The 8184-nt window shown below is 46.2% G+C and overlaps 1 protein-coding gene across 2 annotated transcripts in view; it reads right to left on the bottom strand.

Moving 5' to 3' along the window:
* The window catches only part of foxn3 (forkhead box N3), an 87509-nt gene extending 85138 nt beyond the window's left edge, over nucleotides 1–2371 (bottom strand). For both annotated transcript variants that reach the window (XR_013968867.1, XM_080849966.1), the window contains exon 1: nucleotides 2163–2371. The gene's annotated coding sequence lies outside the window, so the exon portion shown is untranslated. The remainder of the gene's footprint in view (nucleotides 1–2162) is intronic.
* Nucleotides 2372–8184: the final 5813 nt, after the last annotated feature.

Raw genomic sequence — 8184 nt, 5'->3', positions numbered from 1 at the left:
TGTGTGTGTGTGTGCGCGTGTGTGAAACTGTTTCACACGTTCCAGCTGAATAGCAGCAGCAGCGGCAGGAGAAGGAGGAGGAGGAGGAGGAGGAGGAGGAGGAGGACAGGAGGCTGCAGACTCACGGCTCAGGCTTAGACTATGAGCTCTGCGCAGCGGACTTAACACTTGTGCTCACAAACAATCAGCAGCGGAGAGACGGAGAGGGAGAGAGAGAGAGGTAGGGAGTGAAGGAGGGACAGAGGGAGAGAAAGTGACGGATTAGCGCGGGCAGAAAATAAAAGAGCGCTCGGTGTGTCTCAGACAGCTCAGCTCACCACTCACACGAGCGCACAAGCCAGCCCCGCACTCGCTGAGCCACTTTAACACCACCCAGCTGAAACGTGCAATTCCTCAATGAATGAGTGCCTGTCTCGCCGCCGAAAGACAGAGAGGTGAGAGGGGGAGAGAGAGAGAGAGGGTAAGTGCGAAAGAGAAAAGAGAGTGTGGACGCACAGAAAGAGCGAGAGAGAGAGAGAGAGAAAGAGAAAGAGAGAGAGATGGGGGTTGGGGGGGGTGTAGCCGGCAGTACTTTCTACCAGTGAAACCAGCCCAGTTGAACCCAGTGTTTCAAGTTCACACAAGTGAAGAGACTAGCAGGGGGTTGCTGGTGAGGAAGCGCTGTCTACACTCAGGGCTTTGAGCAGACAGCAGCTTTTCCTCAGATCAACATTACATAAACAAACCACCCCTCTGACACACATACAAACACACAAACACATACACACACACACTCATACACACAAACACACACACTCATACACACACACACACACACACACAAACACTCCGCCTGCCTCCGTCACTTCCAGCATAAACACACAAACACACATTGCAAAAACCCAGAACAAACACACCAGCACTGCCACATGCTGACTACACAAACACAGGAGCATGAGCACATACACAAACAAAAGACAAAACAAACACTAACGCCTATTTACACACAGATTATAACAACATCAAATATACACGTAAACATACATTCACTTACACAGAAAGCACACATTTGCACACATATTGCAGAGATGTAAGAAACCCAAACTCTCCTCATCTCTCTTTTCACATACACACAGGCCCCCCCCCCCCCCCTCCCATCTCTCTCATCAACACACACACACACACACACACATGCTCCTCTAAGTGGCTGAGACTCAGCTCTGAGCTCTGGCTCCTCCACAGACTTGTTTTCCAGACACTGAACACATTCAAAAACTAAACTTGGATGCGCTGCCCTCTCCCCTGCTCCCTCCCTCTCTCCCTCCCTCCCTCCCTCCCTCATTCCCTCACCGCTGTGACCACCACCGGCTCCACCACCATCTCTGCTGCCTCACGTTACAGAGGGAGAGAGGAGCAGTGGTAGCCACGGCAGCGGCATTTGTTTACAGAGCCTCTGAGCAAAGTTCCTCTCAGAGAGCCGTGCCGCCGACCTTGAGCTGAGAAAACACAAACACTAATGACCAGGCAAGAGAGAGAGAGAGAGAGAGGGAGGGAGAGAGAGAGAGAGGGGGGGGGGAGAGAGAAAGCGATAGAGCGAGAGAAAGAGATAGAGAGAGTACCTTCCCCCCCTGAGGGAGACGACCACAACAACAAAAACAACAAAAAGGTGTTTGATGTTTTCAAAAAAGAGACACATCAACTCTCCTGAAAGGAAAAGGCAAAGAAAGAGAGAGAGAGAGAGAGAGAGAGAGAGAGAGAGAGCGAGAGAGAGAGAGAGTGAGAGGGAGGGAGGAGGGAGACAGGTAAAAGGAGAGGAGAGGAAGGAAGAATCAAGAGTGTTGGTTTCCCAGCAGCTTTTAAAAAGTCCAGCTTGTCTGGACTTCATCGTTTATCACAGCGACCCTCACCCCCCCACACACACACAAACATACACACAGCCCTTCACTTCTCTGTCCTGTGTGACAGGAGCTTGCCCCCTCCTCTCAACTCTGCCCAAATATTTCACTAGTGGGAGGAGTGGGGAGAGGGCAACCTGTGTCCCACATGTGCTTAGAGACCCCCGACTCCACACACACACACACACACACACACACACACACACACACACACAGATACCCACACACCCACAAGCATGACTTCTGACAACACAGAGTAACGTAGGAATTAACAACTGGTAGTGAGACCTGTTAATCCCGATCGTCTCCCGATAGACTCCTTCAGCATGAGCAAGCGCTGGCTCCTGCTCCACAAATTTGGGCGTTTAAATCCTCTCGCGTAATCCCTCCATTCCTATGTGATTCAGGATCTCAGCTGTGACCACAGAGGCACCAACGTACACACTGAGCTTCTCTCTCTCTCTCTCTCTCTCTCTCTCTCACGCGTTTGTCCTCCTTCTCTCTCTTTCTCTCATTCACTGACTCACTCACACTCCCTCTCTCTCTCCCTCTCTCTGCATTCTGCTCTCAGCCCTCTTGCTGTGCAGAGGAACTAAGCGAGCCTGACGGGGAGGCTCGGGCTGAGTGGCCCGCTGGGTCCTAGTGCCTGCGGTGTTAACTGAAAGAATGTCATTGTTCCCCGTTCCCTGCCTCCCTCCCTCACACAGCCAGGGCACCTCCAGTGAGCACGTGCAGTAGCCTCAGCATCCACAACGCCTTCTCTGATGCCTTCTCAAGTCAACATCACAAATATCTTGGGCTGACAGACACTCTACAATAAAGACGTGTGAATCACAGTGCTATTCATTTAATGGTCGTTTTACTGCAATTGAATGAGCAAATAGAAAGACTGTAGACGAACCCCAGTGAGTCATGTGGCAACTCTAAATTAACTGAGAAGGTGCAGTCCAGCGGAGCTACTTCATGTGATCCACAAACATCCAGACAATCAGCACATCATCAGCAGACTTGTCCTACATATCAATCTATATGTCTGAGGGTATCTCGCCCCACAGGGGAATCTCTATAACCCTATACTGTCAGCCTGATACAATGGGGTGGAAGATTGTGTGTTAGTTCCCCTATTAAATTAAGAGTGATGTTTCCAAATGGTCCAACAGTGGAAATCATTGTACATATTAATACAAAAAAGAAAAGATGAATGTCTTGAATTCTATTTCTAATCCATAACCACCTGGATTAATAAAGTGCCATGATGTTGGAGAATGACTGCTCTCCACAATCACTTCATGAATTAGCCTTTTTTTCTCCTTGACAGCGCCAGGAGTGCAATAACACACACAGCCCTGGGGAAGCAAGTCAACAGCACTAGGGGAATGCAGGAGGAAAATCATTAATTCCATATCCAAATACAGTACAGAGTGGGAATATGTAAAAGACAAAGTTATCGATGACTGGCATAAAATGTTCTTATGAATAGAACACTTTAACAATGTGAAAATGAGTTAGTTGACTCTAATGTTCCAGTCAGTCTGAAGTAAATCTTAATTGAACATTTTGAGAATAAAACATGTTCTAACCTCATAGCATTTATCCATTAAACATTAAACCTATATGTTTTCTTTTTCATTTCTGCCGCCTGTGGACATCTGGGAGCTCTGCGTTTTGTCTCCAGGGGGAGAAACAAAGAGTGCGGAGAGCAGAAGACGTCCGTCCACTCGCAACATCTCCACACACACACACACACACACACACACACACACACACACACACACACACACACACACACACACACACACACACACACACACACACACACACACACACACACACACACACACACACACACACACACACATGCCCCGGCCCTGTCACGGCCAGATCTTAAGGGACAAGCATCCCTGAGGAACTGCAGAGGAGCTTTCCTTCAGCTCTCTCTCTCTCTCTCTCTCTCTCTCTCTAAGCGGCCAGGCCAGGCGCTCAGCTCTGACAGCTGTGTGCTGGAACAGGGGGATGAATCATTGCACATACATCCCCAGTCCCCATGCGTGGGAGAGATGGAGAGAGAGAAACAGAGAAAGGGGGAGAAAGAGAGAGAGAGAGATAGAGAGAGTGTGTGTGTGTGTGTGTGAGAGAGAGAGATGGTGTGAGAGAGAGAGGTCTCTAGGGAGTGTAGTGCTGCAGGTAACACACATGCTGTTCTTTTCCCCAGGCCAGGGGTCACAGTGGAACTACAGTACCATTACAAAAACAATCTGCTGCATGCTGCATCACATCCTCAAGCTCAAACACACCCACAAACACACGCTCACGATCAGGCACACACACACCATCACACGCTCACGATCAGGCACACACACACGAACACATACACACAATCAGGCACACACACACATAACACACACGCACACTATCAGGCACACACACACACCAACGCACACGCTAACGATCATGTACAAACATACATAAAAACACATGCATACGATCATGCACACACACACACAAAAACACATGCAGAAATATTAAAAACAGAATACATTTTACTATTTTAAACACCATATGACATCTCCATACATTTCTATTTCCAAAATGTCTTGGGAAAAAACCTTCTTTCACAACCAGCTATAGAATAAGGGACTCCATAGTGCTCTTCTACTCTTAGAGCATGACATCTACCCATTCATACACCGATGGCAGAATCTGCTATCTAAGTTGCCAACCTGCACATCAGGAGCGGTTGGGGGTTCTGTGTCTTCCTCAAGGACACTCTGGCACTCGGTGAGGAGGAGTCAGGATCGAACTAGCAACCTTCCGATCGCTAAACAACACCTCTACTTCCTGAACCACTATCGCCCGAATAGTAGTGGTAGAGTAGTAGAATAGTAGTAACTGATTACAGTAACTGATTACAGTCTTCGAATGTTTAAATGAGCTTAAATGAGTGTGTTTTTAAATGCAAGAGGCAGTAAGACCATTGGTCCAGCCTAAGGGCTCTGCCTGCTCCCTCGGTGGCTATGTTACCGTGCCAACCACTCTCTTAACCTGACAGATGAGAATCGAGCCGGAGAGACGGAGAGCGGAGAGAATGATGGAGAGACAGTGACCGAGAGAATGAGCAAAGGAGGGAGGGAGACCGGGAGACAAAGAAAGAGAGACTAATAAAAAGACAAAAGGAGAAAGAGCGAAACAGATAAAGATGGAAGAAGCAGTGATCAGAGAGTAACGGAGAGAGAGAGAGAGAGAGAGAGAGAGAGAGAGAGAGATAGAGATGTCAGTCCTGCAGAAAGCTTTCCCTTTAGGCAAAAATGAGTCATGAAATCAGCCATGGGTCCAGTGAGGAGTGAGTTGAGAAGCTTCTATTTTCCCTCAAACAATCCATAATTGGAGGGTCCGTAGAGCTGGAGGCCATGAAGCAGATGAGACCAAGTGATCGAGCACATCCAGGTAAATAAACTATTCACTATGATGAGACATTCATTAGCTTAATTACCCGGCAGAATAAACAATTAATTGCAACATTTCCTCAAGGGCGTGTTTTTACTCTTAACAGCAGACCCACTGCACAGCATGTCCTTCCAAAAAGCATTGACAAACAAACAAAGAAAGAAAAACACCCTCTCCTGAAACGACCTGATTGCTGATTCAAAGCCAAATTCAATCATGCCCTTTTAAAGGAACTACATACGGGACACTTCATAAATCTCACATCACAAAAGCACAGGCGTAAGGGTTCAATTCCAGAAGCTTCTACTCTCAAACAGCCTGGGAGCATAAAACCAGATGGATGCGCAGAGCACTGTCTTTAAGAAGATTCACAAAACAATGACCCACATAATTAAATGATTTGGAACAAATTCCCCTGTACTACAAAGGCATGGTATAGCCGGCAGAGAGGGTAAAAAGCGACAAGAACGAAAAGAAAGAGAAAAACATTAAAACCAAAATCAATACGGTGACTAGAGAAGACAGCTAATGATTTTGAGGGAATGGTGTGTGTGTGTGTGTGTGTGTGTGTGTGTGTGTGTGTGTGTGTGTGTGTGTGTGTGCGTGTTGGGGGGGTGTCACAGAAAGAGCCTGCTGATAATACAAACAAAAGGCTCGGGGTAAAAACGCTACGACTTTGCAAGACATGAAAGAAAACACAACAACATCACCAGGCTGTTCATCTTGACCTGTTGATAACAAAGGTCACTGTCCTCCACACAAGGGGTTCCCCTTCAGTTAAACAGGTGTTCTACTACCTGCTGCAGAAATCATTACCATTACTTAATACCTGAGGCTGAAAAAAAAAGGGGAGAATGTTTGTTTTCTTTTGATGAGCTACACAAAGCCTGATGGCATTTTTGAAATAAATAATACATTTCCTTTCTGTACACCTCTCCTATTAGCGCTGATATAACTGTTGCTTTGAGAGGATCCTGCGCAGAGGATGGACTTGTACACCATGAACCACCGCCTCTGAATGAGGCATGTCTGCTCACTACGCAGCAATTCACACACACTGAATCTCATTTCCCCTCAATGAGAAATAACTAACACACGGCCCTGTACGGAGCATTCACCAGTGAAATAAATCAGAGCTATGAGGCTCATAGTGAAATTGCTTCCTTCCACTTTTATGACTAAAGTCAGACACTTAGTATTCAGAGCTCATGTGAATGTTTTATACGACGATGGCGGGGCTATAAAGGCACGCGGGCAGAGCAGTGCCACCGCTGTGGCGCCCCCCCCCCCCCATCCCTCCTCCTTGCCCCGCCGGGGTAATTACCACAGTGGCTCCTGTCACACCTTCACATTTGACTGAAAAACAAAGCACAGCACGGATGTCTTTATCATCTAGTAGTTTTGCCCGAGGTCCTTAGGTAAATTAATGTTGCATGATTCTGGTGCCATAGAGTAATCAGAGGATTAGAAATATGCATTTTTCAGATCGAAGTGCTTTTGAACGAATGAATGAATGAAAAATGAATGTGCTTGTGCCTGTATGGTGGCTTAGCTGAAAAGCGTGGAGAGGGAGAGGAGAGATGCGCCGCTAAATTAGCCTGGACTAAGTGCTCCCAATACTGGAGAAAAAAACACAAATCACAGGATTTGGTGTCACCTTACAGACGGCAAAAGAGTTTGATATAGAGCAAAAACATCCGACCACCATGATCTTTGGCATCACGAGATGACAGTTTATTGTTGTTTGTGATGACTTCACTTGTGTACTCCATACAGTAGGTGAGTTTTTCTCTTTCAACCACTGTATGATGTATGATCTATATATGATCTATTACCAGTAGTGATGTATTACCAATTACATAGTATGCATACTGAACACAGCTTCACACTTAAACACAGCTTCATGCCTAAACAGTGAACACACCTCCACACCTAAACAGTGAACACAGCTTCACACTTAAACACAGCTTCATGCCTAAACAGTGAACACACCTCCACACCTAAACAGTGAATACAGCTTCACACTTAAATAGTGAATACAGCTTCACACTTAAACAGTGAACACAGCTTCCTACCTTAACAGTTAACACAGCTTCACACCTAAACAGTGAACACAGCTTCACACCTAAACAGTGAACACAGCTTCACACCTAAACAGTGAACACAGCTTCCTACCTTAACAGTGAATACAGCTTCCTACATTAACAGTTAACACAGCTTCACACCTAAACAGTGAACACAGCTTCACACCTAAACAGTGAACACAGCTTCCTACCTTAACAGTGAATACAGCTTCCTACATTAACAGTTAACACAGCTTCACACCTAAACAGTGAACACAGCTTCACACCTAAACAGTGAACACAGCTTCCTACCTTAACAGTGAATACAGCTTCCTACATTAACAGTTAACACAGCTTCACACCTAAACAGTGAACACAGCTTCACACTTAAACAGTGAACACAGCTTCACACTTAAACAGTGAACACAGCTTCACACTTAAACAGTGAACACAGCTTCACACTTAAACACAACTTCACACCTAAACAGTGAACACAGCTTCCTACCTTAACAGTGAATACAGCTTCCTACCTTAACAGTTAACACAGCTTCATACCTAAACTCCTTCCCCAGTGGAACGAGGAGGTGTACAATCCCCAACTCATCATTATGTCCCCATTTGGAGAGAAATTGTTAAAATCCTTTAATGTGCCCAGAGGGATGTGCAGGACAAAAGAAAATAAAAGTCTGCATTTTTATTATGATGGGTGAAGAGGAGCGAGATCATAAAGGCATTCATGTTGTGCAGCCACAGACAGCTATTATTAGAATAATCTACGGGAGTCTGGGACCATCACTGGAGTT

Source organism: Sprattus sprattus, assembly GCF_963457725.1.
Source record: "Sprattus sprattus genome assembly, chromosome: 13".
NCBI lineage: Eukaryota > Metazoa > Chordata > Actinopteri > Clupeiformes > Clupeidae > Sprattus > Sprattus sprattus.
This window is presented reverse-complemented; position numbering and strand designations above follow the sequence as displayed.